This window comes from Eucyclogobius newberryi, unplaced genomic scaffold (assembly GCF_026437365.1).
Source record: "Eucyclogobius newberryi isolate DKJ021-1_F unplaced genomic scaffold, fEucNew1.0.hap1 SCAF_3, whole genome shotgun sequence".
Taxonomy (NCBI): Eukaryota; Metazoa; Chordata; class Actinopteri; order Gobiiformes; family Gobiidae; genus Eucyclogobius; species Eucyclogobius newberryi.
Genome location: NW_027315945.1, coordinates 31,886,085 through 31,901,846, shown reverse-complemented (window position 1 = coordinate 31,901,846; position 15,762 = coordinate 31,886,085). Strand labels below are relative to the sequence as shown.

The 15,762-nt window shown below is 38.5% G+C and overlaps 1 protein-coding gene across 1 annotated transcript in view; it reads left to right on the top strand.

Moving 5' to 3' along the window:
• The window catches only part of cacng8b (calcium channel, voltage-dependent, gamma subunit 8b), a 42,070-nt gene that overhangs the window by 8,631 nt on the left and 17,677 nt on the right, over window positions 1-15,762 (top strand). Inside the window, exon 2 of the mRNA XM_072460333.1 lies at window positions 11,733-12,070. The gene's annotated coding sequence lies outside the window, so the exon portion shown is untranslated. The remainder of the gene's footprint in view (window positions 1-11,732; window positions 12,071-15,762) is intronic.

Here is a 15,762-nt window from a genome sequence, read left to right as displayed (position 1 = left end):
ACCAGATGGAAGCTGTTGGATGAGCCCAAATGAATCTAAACTGTAAAAGAAACAAATAAGAAACAAACAAAGACGAGACCAAACGTCTTGCTGTGGCAGAAGAAGTGCAGAAGTCGCTCAGAGGTTAAAAGCTGCTCTTATCTCTTGACGTGGATGCAGATTTCATAAAAACACTTCCACAGGTAGAGTATTGTTCTGAGGTTTGATCATGTGCTGCTGTTTCTCACATGAAGGCAAAGTGCTTCAAATGGTCCAAAACAAAGCAGCTGGATCTGCTCGTCAGCGTCAGCTCAGAACAAAACCTTAATTGGACGCGTGTTCTGTCATCCTAAAGGTAAAAGACCTCATTATTACTCTGTGTATCACCAAATGTGCTTTACCAAGAGCAATGCCGACTTAAATTACCCATAGTCAAAACAAGCCATAAGTGAGATTATTAATGCAAAGAGTAAACATCAATCTAAAGTCCTCTTCAAGGAGCTTGTTTTCACCTGGTAGTGTCCAAGAACCTGAAAAAGTTGTAGGAAATGTCTATTGAGTATTGTCTTTCTATTTCTGGTGTAATAGCAACAATATAATAAAGTATATTTTGATATTAAACAGGACCTCATCCACTGAAATATGAATTGAGAAAAACTAATAAAACAATCCATTTCAGAACAGGTTGCGTTAGTGGATGAGAGGCGCTCTTTGCATCTGGATGGAGCAGGTACAGGTGCTCTTCAGGGACAAAAATGGACATCCAAGAAATCTGCTCAAAAAAGGATGTGTCCAAGGCATATCTGGTATTCACTATCATTATTATTATTATTTATTTAAAGTCAACACCAGCACATTCAGACTAAAACCTTGTCTTCATTATGTCCGGCTGAAGACTATGTTTTATAGTAAGAACAATTACCAGACCTCACGTTTGTTTGAGTTATAGCTTCACCATATCATAAAAATACAGGACATTTCATTATTTGTTAATTGCAACCATTCAAATTGAACTTCTGTTACCTTGCAGTCTTAAAATACAAAAATACGTAAAATACAAGTAAAGTCTGAACATTGGAGCCCCATATGGTCAGAGACAAAACACAACTACAACACATTTGCTCAGTGTTTTACCACGCTGCACTGCAAAGTACTTTTACAGGATCATGGATTAAATACAGTCGTCGCCTATAGATCTAAACGTCCTCCTGCAGCGGGTCGGCGCGGTCGGTGGCACTCACGATCGTGTTTGGGCCTGTGTTCCGTCGGCCACATCCACTGAGATTATTTTAGGAGTCACTTAGGCCGAGGTGTCGCTGTCATCGTCCTCTTCAGCGCAGATCACAGAGAGGTTTAGTGCGTTTCAGAGCCTTTTAGAATAACTCTATATGAGCACGTGTTTCCTTTGTACGGCTGCAAGACAAAGCTCAGAATATAGAAGCACAAATCACAAAGAAATCTTATTGTGTCCTTTGGAAACGACAACAAAAGACTTTTTGCTGAAGTAGCTCACCCAGATCTTTACACGATTATTTATGTATTTTTAGACAAAAAAAATCTTAACCTTCTATGTATTAACGTGAAAATAATAAATAGATAAATAAATAAATAAATAAATAAATAAAATAAAATAAATTGAATAAAATAAATTAAATAAATACAGTACATATGAAATAAATTCAAGTCAATTCAAGTCAATTCAAGTCAATTCAAGTCAATCCAATTCAATCCAATTCAATGGATTGATGGATAAAGCCTGTTTTTCCACACGCTCTAAATAAGTGCACGGGCAAAGGCAGCTCACACCCCATATCCTCGTGCATTTGTTTTCAGCTCGATCACGTGACACTCCCGCACTCTTCCCGCTTGTGACAGACCTTTCCAGAAATCGTGCGCGTGGCATCGCTCCCCCTCATGGGCGTGTGAGACAAATAATCGTCGCAAAATACACTCACGTCTGTGGTCGGCCAACTTTGTGTCACGTCTTCAAATAATCCTCCGATGCGCGGCCGGCTTCAGTTGATCGATCAGTTCATGGTGTCTTTGTTGACCGAGCTCTTTCTCAGTATTTTAAGTATTTTATTGGGATTATAAGGATATATTTGCATGGAGTGAGTTCACTGGAAATGTAGCGGTGAATCTTGAGTTTGTTCTTCCTTTATAACGTGCAAATATGAAGTTCTTTGTGAAAACTCGCTGGATCAGATGTTTGGGTCAGATGTTTGGGTCAGATGTTTGGGTCAGATGTTTGGGTCAGATGCATGGTCAGATCACAGAGACACTATATAAAGCCAGATCCACACTTTGCCTCTTTCAGTCGACTATTCAATGCAGGTCAGGCCTTTAGTCGACCAAGAGTTTTGCTGTTGACTCCAGTCCTGTATCTAATGATCCCAGTTATACTTCTCGTGCTCTTGTGTATCCTGATCCTTCTGACAAAGCTCTCCGAACAGGTCACTTGTTCTGTGGATCGCAGCATGCGTATGGTCAGCAAGGCGGCATTTTTATAAACTGACAAGCTTTTCATACAAAATCTACACGTCACTATTTCTGAAACCGTGCGCTCGCTTCACGTTTCTGTGTTCTCCAAGTCAAAAATCAAGCAATTGTAGGAAAACACGCTGAACAGATGGTGTACAGTTATTTTTAGAACTATTTGAACTTGCGGTGGACGGAAACAGCAAACGTGTGAAACGGCAATAGCTTTAGTGTCACGGTTAAACATTAAGAACACATTTTTTCTTGTTGTTGTGTTGTTTACCGTGGAATCAAATGTAGAGGAAAAAGGACTGTTTCAGATGTTATTATTTATTGAACAAGCTGTTGATATGCAATGAATATCTAAAGGGCTGCAGCTGCTACAAGAGCGAATGTCGAATGTTCAGGGCCATTTAGGCCGGCAATCTTAAACCATTTATCTTTAATGTCTTATTTAAAGTATATTTGACACGCGCAAGAACTGCTGACACTACAGAAAGTTTAGCAGCGGTTCTCAAACTATTTAACCCACATTGTCTCCCTTTGGGTTAGTCCTTGCTTATATAGCATTTGTTTAGTCCTATTTAGCCTTAGACCTGAACCAGTCTCGTTTTAGATCTGGTAGTGATATTTTCTTAGGTATTGCTTAGTGTAAATGCTGGTTTAAATCACACTTCTTCATTTGCTTGTGTCCGTGGAGATGTTAAGGTTTACTATGGAACATTACAGAGCAGCCAGTCCTCCCTAGAAAGGTCTGGAAACAGACTATAAAGTGTGCCGTCCTGACATCTCCTCTTGAATACTCTCATAACATCCAAAACAAAAGAGTTTAGAGTGTGTTCATTCATAATATCCATAGAAAATCTGCGTCTTCTGTGTTATTTGTTATCCTTTTTTACCCGTGAGCCTCCATGTGCAGAGGATCGCTGTGAGAATGTCTGTTATTTCAACATTAGCAATAAAAAACACCTGTAAATGCACAATAGAAGTTCACATTTAACCTCAATAGAACCTTAGAGGAACCTCACCTTTAACCAATATTCTCTCTTCATATACAGTTCAGTTGTACTGTTCTTCTTCTTGTATTACACTACTCTGCATTTGAATCTTCAGTCCCGTTTTTTCCCTCCGTGTTCCCCTCGATCTTAATTAAGAGTAGAAAAAAAAGCCCTGCAATAATTAAATGGCAATTATCATTTTGGACTCCGGGGAGTTTTTCCTCAGAGGGAGAACGTAAGGTCATTGAAGTCAGCGTTCTTTTATGATGCAGATTTTGTGGTCTAGAGATACGCTAATCCTTTTTTGAAGAATGCGCACGCTTGTTAATGTTGCAAGGTCGATGTGGATGTTGGCTAGGAAAAGAACCGTGCGTGTTTTTTTCTGTTTTTACGACGGCGAAAAACAGAAAAAGCATAAACCACAGTAGCGCCAAGGTTATTTCCTGTGCTACGCGACGAGTGTGCTGCGACCGCCATGTTTACTGCAGCAATCAAACTCCATGCAAGTTTACAAACCCGGCTAAACAACCTTGAGGAGTATGCGGCAAATGAGCGGCTCAAAAGTAGCCTCTGCGCGGAAATCACCCAAAAAGGAAGCGAGAACGTGACAAAAAGATGAATAATCGAGTTGATCCGCCTTTACAGATGTGCATGCGCAACTGTTTTATGAGAACAAATATCTCAATTGTATTCACGATTATTGAGACCATGAATAAACAACAGGGAAAGTCTTAATTCTCTTCCATTCTCACAGTATTATAGTAATCACAATGGGACGTTGTGTAGATTCAGCATTTCGTCCCGAGGAGGAGCAGTTAAGCCACACAATAGCGCTTTGCAAATGTTTATTTTTATTATTATTTCACAGGTTGAGGTTAATGTTAGGATTAGAGTTCGGTTTTGGAACAGTTCATTTGGTTAAGGTTGTGGCTTTGGAACTGGTTTGTACCGCCAAATATTTAAAGTGCACATGACATGTATAATTATTACTTAGTTTGGTTGTTTAGTCCCTGTGGTAAAAGTGTATTATAGTTTTACATCAGTCAAGTGACAGTTCACGAAGAAAAAAGTACAAATAAAAGCTGAACATTACAGGAAGTCGAGTCGAGCGCTAAAACCAAATCTCGCTGTGATGTCATCAATAAGCGACATTTCACTACTGCAATTTATTTTTTCCTAACTTCTATTTCAATCAGAACTTCATATAATAGAAAACCCAAGCAGTATCCTAAGTGTAGAGAAAAAATGAATAATAGGAATACTTTGAAGAGGACATTAGTACATCACATTCATTCTTCAATGAGTTTTAAAGATTTATACAAGCATCATTTTACTTCTATCTACATTTGTGAACATAAAATTAAATCACAATGAGTATCAAATTATTGCACAGACATTCAGTATTTTTATCCGTACAAAATAATCAAAATGTAACGCTATTATACTTTGGTTTAGGTATATTATTATAGATTTAAAAACAATTTACTTTAGCAGTAAAGTAGTATTATTTGTCAAACCATCATAATTACTGTTATTTCTGTAGATTTTGACCCTTATTTAACATTTGGTCGCTAGGTAACAGATATCCAACCTGGAAGTAAAATGATAAACATCACCTAAATTGTCAAACTGGAGAAAAATAGGCAACGTTTTATAGTAAAACCTTAAATATAATAACATTGTCAACATTTTTGTGAAATGTGCAGTCCAACCTGTCATACGCACTTGAAGGAGAGTTTTCTCATAATAATAACATTTCACACTTGATTTTGATACTACAGACTACAGGCTCAATAATCAATACCAATGTCAACACAATGATAATGAAAAAATACTCATATTTTTCAACCTCGTTTTCAACAATTGCACTTTTGCCATGTCACCCCCAGTGCTTTTATACAAGTTCTGATAAAGATCATTCTAAAACACCAAAAAGGTCACATTTTCTCCTGGTTATGTGATTTTATTTAGTATCGGTAAACGAACATCCACTGTCAATATTAGTATCGATTAGGATCAGTTTTTTGATACTTTTGACATCTCTGCTGTTATAGAGGATCTTTCCTCAACTAAGTCATCGGCTTTATGACTTCCGTATTTTCCGGACTATAAGTCGCACTTTTTTTCATAGTTTTGGCCGAAATGCGACTTATACTTATATTTACGCTTATATACTTATACTCCAGAGCGACTTATATGTGATACTATTTGTTATTTTCACACTTGCAACCGCATTTCATACTCCAGTGCAACTTATATATGTTTTTTTTCTTCTCTATTATGCATTTTTTGGCTGGTGCGACTTATACTCCGGTGCGACTTATAGTCCAGAAAACACGGTACAAGCTCGATTGCGACGCTCTTTTCCTTTAGCATCGCTTTTCCTTAGAACAACAATTGAAATAATCTCACAATCATCATTTCCTCATCCTCACTGCGACATGAAATCTATCGATTAACCGAACTGTCCCGTCTTTCCCCGGTGGCGATTAATCCTGAAGGTGAATTTGGCTTCGGTTTTTTGACGGTTTTACGTAACAGAGGGAGATTACGGCCTTAAGATCGAACGTGGCCGGACCCCTCGCGTCCACTGAAGGGGAAACGCACGTTCAAACTCCCCGCCCCCGTCCCCCCTCGTCCCTCGTCCCCCCTCGTCCCTCGTCCCCCCTCGTCCCTCGTCCCCCTGCTCCGGGCCTCACAATGCAAACGGGATGCAACCTATTTTAATCGCTCGCCATATTGCGTCATCAAATATTAACGGACCCGCCCGCGCTCGTGTTACAATATGCTAAGTTACAACGCGCGCTAAATAATGTGGCGCGCCGAGGCCGGAGGGGGGAGGAACACACAGCACTTTGAACGTTTGCAAATGGTACATCACGAAGGATGCGGAGAGCTAAACAAACCCTGTGTACGTGAGGCGTTCATAGGGTTAAAACCTGTGAATAAAACCCGCTTGTCTCGTGCTAGGGATGCGAAATTAATCGAGATTCAGTCATTTGTTATTTTATTGTTTGCATCTCTCAAACAACACAGGAAAACTCACAAAATGGAACGTGAGAATACAGAAAGAAAGGAAGAAAAGATGTGAAGATATGGAGTGATTTAGATGAAGACTTTGGAGTGAGTCATGAGTTTAATCCAATTTATATCACGAACATGTATAAATACACTGTTTACTGGTACTTTTCTGTAAATACTTGTATTTGTATGAACTTCTGGTACAGTTGCAGTCTTTTGTGTGCAGTTTGGGTTAAGACGCACAGAGATACTTTATAGTTTTGATGCCACACCCAGTTTTAGTCGACTTATTAGTAATTCTCTGGTTGTAGTAGTTAACACAGGGCTTCTGCCTCCAGAGAAAATATGTTCAACGCTAAAAAGTTGTTTTCACGTCCAGGGAATCGGTGCCGTGTTGACATGTTGGTGCACATGAACATTGGACATTTTGTACGAATCGATCTGCTTTATTTGAGCATATTTTAGCAGTGAGACTTTTCCCTCGTGCTCCACTAAAGCCAACGGAGTTTCAGCTTATAATAATAATAATAAAGTTTATATAGGCATGTCTTTAGTCGACCACAGCTCTACAAAAGACATCTAAAGACAATGAAGGCACATATAATCCAAAGAAATCGTCTCATTTTGTCCAAAGTCTGTCAAATGTATATATTTTCAAGTTAAGAGATTGTGATTTTTCGCGTTTTCCACGTGTCATTTTCTAATGTCAGTATAATGTCAGTTCTTGATCGTCAGTGCAGTTTGTGTCATTCTTTTGTTCCCGTAAAGTGAATAACGGACACTTTGGCATTGAGTTGTAAAAACATTTCAACAGAATTCCCTCTAAACATGTGATTTTGTGCTCCTCCATTGAGAAATACACGTTCCCATTCTTTATCCGTCAAAAACAATAATAATTCATATATTTAGTCTGTTTAGATTTAATTGCAGTCATTTCTGATCATCAATACTCAGCGTGTCAAATGGCAGAGATTAGAAGTTTATGTATATTGTTTATGAGCCATTTTATTTGACAAAAGGTCAAATCGAATTCTAATCAAAACTGATCGGTATGAAGGGGGAAATGATGATTTATTTTTATTTCATGGGGGAATTTGTTGTGATTTTAGATTAATAACGTGGCTTTTAATAGTATTGGAACATGAACTCTTCCTTGTTTAACATTTTACTGCATATGTAGGATATTTTTGGCATAATGTATATAGTTATCATTGGCAATGTACTTCTAAACAGATTTATAATTATTAAAGAAAACAAAATAAGGGGGTTCTTAAGACAAACTGATGTGATTCTGGCAGTAGTTTAGCGGTTCATATTTCAGTCTGAAGTGTTCATGCTGTTGAATATGTTTTAAATGTGACTGAATATAGATTTAAAACGTGTAAACACTGCATATCTAATCACAATCAGAACAGCATTTAAATTGCAGGAATTTGTTGCGCCTTTTATTAAGTCAACAACTAATGATGATTGTAGTAGTCGACTAGTCAGCGATTATTTTTATTGTTTATTAAGACTTGGAATGTATCAACCAAACAAAGCTTGAATATTAATAAAGTGTATTATCATTGACACTGTTTTTGGATGTGTTTTAGAGCCTGTGACGATATCGTCTTTGATTGTTTTTTGTAGCTGACACATTAGGCAGTGGTGGAAAGTAACAAAGTACAAAACTTAAATTAAAATGTAGTGGTTTATTTAATGTATTTAATGTTTTATGTGCAGCGCTTTTGGAAACGTTAAATAAAGTGGATTAAATTGGATTAAGTACATTTTACAGTAGATTTTTTTACTTTTGAGCAGTGCCTGTACTTTCTACTGGACTGAAAAGTAAAAGTATATTATCTTCAGGGTTTAGACTTGCTAAAATGCCAGAAGTTTTATTTTTTGCATGTTTATAGAGACAGTTTCCCTGCAATTTGTTGAGTTTTGATCTTTTTTGAGGCTTTTTAGAGAAGAACAACCTGGAAAGTTGACCAAAAATCAAATCAGAATTTGCCTTTTTTATACTTTTATAATGTGATACTTTTACTTGAGTATTCATCTATTTTTTGCTCCTGTATCTGTACTTTTACTTTCACTTCCACCACGGACGATTTGCCCATGAATCGCTCCGACCGCCCGCAGAACTAAACATCCCGTCCCCGTGGGTTCTTGCCATGTGTAACACCGTCTAACCCCGTCGTTTAGGCACGTTCTGAAATGCACTCAAACAAAAACCCAGCGTTTACACCGCTCTCTTCCTCAGTAATCTCTCGCCGCAGCTGCAGTTCATTTCTCCGTCTTAGAAAATCGTTGCTAATCATTTGAAATTCTCTCCTCTTCCTGTCCCCCCCCTCGCTCCTCTCTCGCCGCCTTGTATTTCTGGCCGGCCTCTCTCCTCTCTACCCCCCCGCCGCCCCGCTTGCCCGCTCGCTCGATGCCGCTGATCATCCAGACTTTGGTGGATTCAGTGTTGCTATGGTAACAGTGCGGGGTCGGCCCTGCTCCCGCTCCGCTCCCTCGCTCAGACTCGGATGCGGTACAACTCGCAGCGCGGTCGACGCCATCGACACGACGTGGTGTTACCGGCAAATGTGTCGCTGTGATTTCACTGGCAGGCTTTGCAATTAGATTTGTGAAGGTCTGTTTTTCCGGATTATTATGGCACTCGCATATGTTTGATCGTTTTTTATTGAAATTTCCCCTTTGTGGCGCAAAGAAACGCTCTCCAGTCTTATTCAAGTTTTAAAGAATTCGAATATGAATTGCTGAAGTTGGTAAAAAGCAATTTACACCTTGTTTTATGCTTGCCTTTTTAGCACAATTTGTATCTTCTACTATTATTATTATTCATTGTTTTATGTTTCACAATTTGTTTCACCCGTGTTGCGATGGCAGTTAGATTTTTGATTAGCTTTGAACAGAACCTTCACCTTCGAACTGACAAACGCATAAAAGAATTGTACAGATGTAAACTACAGTTAGCAGTTTTTTTTAATGCAGAATAAGATTGGATATGTATTTGTTTGTGGAGGAAATTATGATAAATCAAAAATTGCAGCTTTTGCGATTTGCTAATTGCAGAGATTCAAATGTCGATTTCAATTCGGTTTGCAATTAATGTTAAAATCCTAGATCTAAACTGCTTTTTGGATAATAATTGGATGATATTTAGTTATTTACAAAGCACATTATAGGGCTGTGATGCTTTAAATAGTCAAATCGATTAATGGAAGCACAGAGCAAGCACAGAGCATGTCTTAAGAATTATTTGTTCGACTTAATTGCATCCTTTGTGAATTTTGACCATTTGAATCTTATTTTTATAACAATTAATTTAGATCTCTATGTTTGGCACTAAACATATGTGTTTGAATTTATTGAATTATTTTTAGTGCGAGCAGGCTCGCCTCTCCACGGATCTGACCTGGTGGCAGCTCCTCAAACAGAAAAGTTACACAGTGTACACACAGTACTACAAGTACTGCAAGATCTAAACCCGGACTATATCAGGCCTCAATTAGGGCGAAACTGTTTGTTTTAATGAAACTCACACTTCTCGTTATTTGAGCCTAAATCGAGCCCATTTTAGTCCTGACTTGGTTGCTTTTGGTTGGTCCTCTTCTAGTCCTTGTTTCGTCCAGATTTAGTCCAAGTTTAGTCCTGATTTACTCCCAATTTATCGTGGCGCGTGTCCAAGTGTGAACGCACCCTAAACCAGGCCTACAACGAGACGAAACCTCATAATTTACCCAAAGGAGGACAAAAACATGAACAGATTTGTCTCTAAATAAAACAAACTGCAGAAGACCCAACCTATCGCCAACGGCAGCCCTCGCACCACAGTTTGAGAAACACTGAGCTTGAATATCTCAGTTATGATCTGGCTTTTCTTTAAACATTCTGGTTTTGTCCGTGTAAATGCCGTATCCTGATTTCGGTGGCGCTGTACTGAGCGTGTGCAGATTACAGAAACTAAACTAATTTAGCGGGAGCAGCTAATTTCCCAAAATGCACTCACTTTTTAGCAGCAGACTCATTTCTGGGGCCATCTGTGTTGCTGAACTGACGCTGTGGGAATCTGCCTCCGAATTATTCTCTGTGATGAGTTTAGAAGAGCTCTTCACAGCGTCCATAAAAGCCTGAGTGAGTTTTGCCGCGACCGTAAAGCTAGCGACTAGCATGCTAACAGTGCACTTCCTGCTTCCTGCTCTTTGTGGGTCTTGTTTTGAGCTTCTTTTACAATAGATCTGTACTGGACACACAAAAAAAGTGATCTAGGTTTAGTCTAGATTTTGTTAATAATTCTTGAATCGTTAGTAAGGTGACCAGATTTTCAAAATAAAAAACTGGGACACACTAGCATGGGGTGGGAGAAATGGTAAAATTGTAAAAAAAAATGTGGCTGCTAAAAGGTGCATTCACGTCTTATTCAGTCAATAATCTGAGAGACTTCAATCATTTTCTCTATTTTAGCTAAAGAAACAACAATATAGTTTCCTCTTTACTGTTGGTGGGTCTCAAAGTGGTCAAAACCTGGGACATGTCTTGTATAAAACTGGGACATATCAGTGGTTTTGGACACATCTGCTGAGACAAGGGGCACAAGGCTCAAATCTGGTACCGTCCCGGGTAAATAGGGACGTCTGCTCACCATAATCCTCAATGAAAATGTCTCTATAATTGAATCGACTAAATCCATAATAGTTTTAGTCAACCAGAAAAGATTGATCTTATTTTAACTATGATAAATTGCATTGCATCATGAACATGAACAGACGTGTTTCTTGGATGTTTCTCTGGTCCGAGGCTCTGGGACTTGACATTTCAAACTCGGATCTAGTCTCCATTTGTCCCTTTTATTCATTTTGATTCAGTTTTTAGTATTTTACGTAAATATTAGAACTTTAGTCAACAAAAATAATACCTCTACTACTTTTATTCGTCGAAAATGCATGCGGTTTTAGTCTTTATGATTACTTTTTATTTAGTTTTCTCAGCAGCAAATATAATATTGAAACAAAACTATACCAAAAATGTTCTAGTTGATGAAACGAACACTGGGGCAGGAGCAAAAAACAAACAACCAGATGGAAACAATGGAGTACAGCCTCTTTTAAAATGCCTTTTCCTGAAGTTGTGACTGCGCTCTTCAGTCCTCTGCTCTTGACTGAACTCACCGTCTTTTTGCTGTCGAAAAACGTGTAAAAAAGAAGCCGCGCTCAGCCCCTTGCGCCTGTAACTAAACCAAAACCTCCTGTTTCTGTGTTGCAGTGCGAGCGCCATGAATTCTCCCGCGGAGGTCTTGTGTTAGCAGCGAAGGAGTGGCACAGTCATCCACGCCACTGCCTCCAATCCACGAGGACCAGCCAAAGGGAGAGAGAGAAGGAGCGCGAGAGTGAGAGAGAGAGAGGGTCAGCGGCACAAAGAAGAAGAAGAAGAAGAAGAAGAAGAAGAAGAAGAAGCGACAGAGAAGCGTGCACGGAAAGGAGAAGGGGAGCAGGTGAACACAGTAGATGGATGCTGTCCGGCTTGAGGGGACAGCACGTTTCTCATTGACGAGGAAAAGAAAGATTTCAAAATTGAGTCGAAGGATAGAAACTCGCCGTCAGGTAAGCTTTTGTTTTTTCTCTCCTCTCGTGCGGTGTGTGCGGTTGGTCAGAAATAGAAGCGTGCCGGGGGAAGTTGGCGAAAAACTCCAGACGACAACAGATGGTCAGGGAGGAGATGAATGAAATGTGTGTTCTCAAATAAAGCAGCGTAAATAGTAAATTATACGTTTTTTTTCTACTTGGTTAGAGTTTAATGTTAGTGTCTGTTTATGCCGTGAAATTGACTTCATTTTCGTGCAAAACTGTTGATTTCAATGTTTTTTCCCCAAGTTTAGAACAAAATAAAAAAACTAAGAAAACAGTTTAGGACTTCAAATCTAAAAGGGCATTTTGCAGGTTTGTATCGCAATGTAAAACCTCTATTTCCGAACAATAGAAATACATATATATACATAATTAATAATAGTAACAGTGTGAACCTAAGTGTCAGAACCTCGGACCTCCGTTCTTCTCCGTGTGCTTGAAGTGCGTCTGATTTTTGAGCCTCACATTGTGGATTGATCTCTGAAGCAGTCACTTTTCAGAATAACTGAAATTTACACTTTTATTGTTTCACAAATGTGTCATATTAGTCTTGTGGCTTCAAGTCTGAACTGTCAACAATCATGAGCATGTTTGAGGAATGTTGCCCATCAGTTCCATTACTATGGTTCATTCACGCTGACAGAGAAGATATTCAGTTTTGTGCCTGTTCAAAACAAAAAAAAATATCGTTTGAATGGGCTAAAGTCCCTTAAACTATCACCAATGAACTATTCTTGTCACTCCCGATATTAAAATTACAAACTCAATTTGGATTCTAAGGAAAAGATCTATTTGATGATCTGATTTTCAACACAAAATATCAGTTTGTTCTTAAATATTACCAAGTGGTCTTATACTAGCTTTGATACAGATCAAATGTTCTCCTGTTTATGTTTTTTTTTAAATTATTATTATTTTTCTAAATATATATATTTTAATTATCATTATTTATTGATTTATTTTCAGTATGAATACTTCAAATGAGTATCTGGATTTTAACACACTCAACAACCCGATTATAAACAAGAATAATTATGCCCAGTAATTACAGAGATATCAACCACAAACAAGATCAAAACATCTGATTATTTATTTGTCTGTTTATTTATGTCTGAGTTCACTGATTTGAGCTTAAGTTCATCTGTAGCCTCCATATCAGATGTAAAAAAAGCAGCTTAAACACATATTCAAGTAAACAAATGAGCACATATCAAGAATGACTTTGCAGATATAAATTATGTACAATTAATGCTCAAAAATAGTTTCTTTAAGCCACTTTTTAGACTCTAATGGCTCAAGGTTCCACAGTTTAGAAGCTCTGAGTGAGCGCACGATGCTTCAGTGATAGAAGAGTAGTGTTATTACTGGGATGTTCCACAGTGTGGCATTCATATTTATCTCCTCAGGGAAAAGTTCCTTACAGTCAACTTACAGGTCAGACAATTTGTAGTCCCTGCGGATGAGCTGGAAAACATCTTAAATTAACAAGTATCAATGTAAATGTAAGAAGTCCAGTAAAGTCTTCACATAAAACTGAGGCATTTATGTGTAAAAGTGGCCCACGTTTCACATATTTGTGACATATAAACCTGAACCTTTGATAGCACCAGGTTTAAATATATTGCTTCTTTTTGCTTATATTTTATTGTTTATACATTTCAATATGTTGTTTGAGAATTTGATCTTTGTTGTAAAAACATTATTCTAATTTTGAGTCAAACATTTATTAAATAAGGCTTAAATATCGGCAAATCCTTCTGTAGGATCTGTCAAAATCTCTTCAAGTACAAGATTACTTCAGGGATCTTTATGTCTGTGGGAGAAGAATGCAGTTTGGAAAAAAATGCCTCTGAATTTAGGAAGCAAGTTGCAAGAAGTAATAAAACCTCTTTGGGGTCAGATTGGGAAATGATGTGGTTTACAAGTGAAAGTTTAACATATCGCGTGAACAAACTGAAACTGACTAGTATCTTATAAAAGCCTCATCATTTAAGCTGATTTTCCTTCAAAGGCCGGACTAAACTGAGGCCCATTTCTTAACCCTTTGGAGTAGAAACAACTGTCTGGACTCTTTGTGATGCTGAGACTCTTATAATCAGAGACAACTGAAGTCAAAACTATAGGAAAATGAGATTTCAAATCTATTGAGAATATGTCTTATTGCTTTAGGGACGTGTAATCAAGTTTAAAAGAAAAGTTAAGGCGGAATGCCTATATAGTGTAGGCCTAGTCTATATCTTTTATTAATTATTGTGGGTTAGGAGTTCGAACTGACCCTGTTTATTAAATATGTGGGTTATAGCTTTCTTTTTACATGTTATCTTCCCAGGAGCTTGATAGATATTTTTCAGATGGTGGACAAAAGGGAATAAATGCAGGGGAACATTAAAAAAATACAACAACAACAACAACAACACCTTGGCAAAGCAGCTGGCGAACCCTTCACCAGAAAAGTTACATCGTCCAGCTTCAAAAGACAAAGTGTAGCTCAGAATCCTGCCTCAGCACTAAACTGCCGGTGGCGTTGGTGAGTGCGGGAGCGTCAAGGTGAGCCGCTGCCACATCAGCTCTGTGTGTGTGACCTCGCTGTGCGGCAGGGGAAGGTGTCGGGGTCATGAATATGGAGCCGAGCCGTGTTATGCTGCCATTGTGTCTCGTTAGCGCCGTCAGCAGAGTCACGGCTCCCTCTCTCCTCTGAAGCTCCCTCAGCTCAAAGACGAGCGCCGCGGCGTTCTCCCAAACAAAGTCCTCCGGGCGCACCTGCCCGACGCCTCCCCGTGTTCAGAAGTCAGCTGCGTTTCACGTGTGACGCCTGATACCACGGCGACGGTCACGCCGTGTCCGGTTGATAAGCAGTCTGGAAATCAAGCTGCGAAACCCACAAGACGTTACAGTTGTGTGAACCAGGGACGGGTTTCAGGTCATAAAAGAGTAGTATTTCAATTAAAAATGTTCGTTACAGTAAATGTTACACCTGTAGGAATGTTTTGGAGACTTTTGGACGTCAATGTTATTAAAAAAAACATTAAATATATCAGTGGTAATATTAAGGGAAGGAAAGTTTTTTATTTCAAGAGCACAAATCTTACACAAAGTAATTCAAAGTGCTCCACAGAACAGGAAAAACATAAATAACTGTTAAAATGTACAATTTCTATGGGTTTCAGCTTCCTATTATACTTCTTGCAGATAGATTCTAGAAGTCACTGTCACTATCTTTTTAAATACATTGCCTGCAACCGTAAAAGGAAAGAAACAACAGCATAATATTAGATAATGATTAGACAGTGGAGGTTTTTGGTCTTGGTGTCAATGAACGGTTAAATAAATAATAAAATAATCTTTCGTCTCATAATATACAGTACGTGACACTAAATCTGCCGTTGTTAATTGGCCGTGTTCACTTTGCTGTTGAACTGTCGGACTGCTGATTTGTTGACCTGGTTTCTGGTTCATATCTCCATTTTTTCAACCCCGGAAAGATGTGATTGTTGTCAGTTGAAAGGACTTTAAGCCATTCAATTAATAAAGCACGTTTATGGAGCCGACAAATAATGACAAGGTTGAACTGTGGATCATAAGTTTGAACATTTCTTTCAAACAGAGAATCTCCCAAACAGATCATTCTACTACTTCACCACCTAGCACATGGTAAAGAGGGTATTATG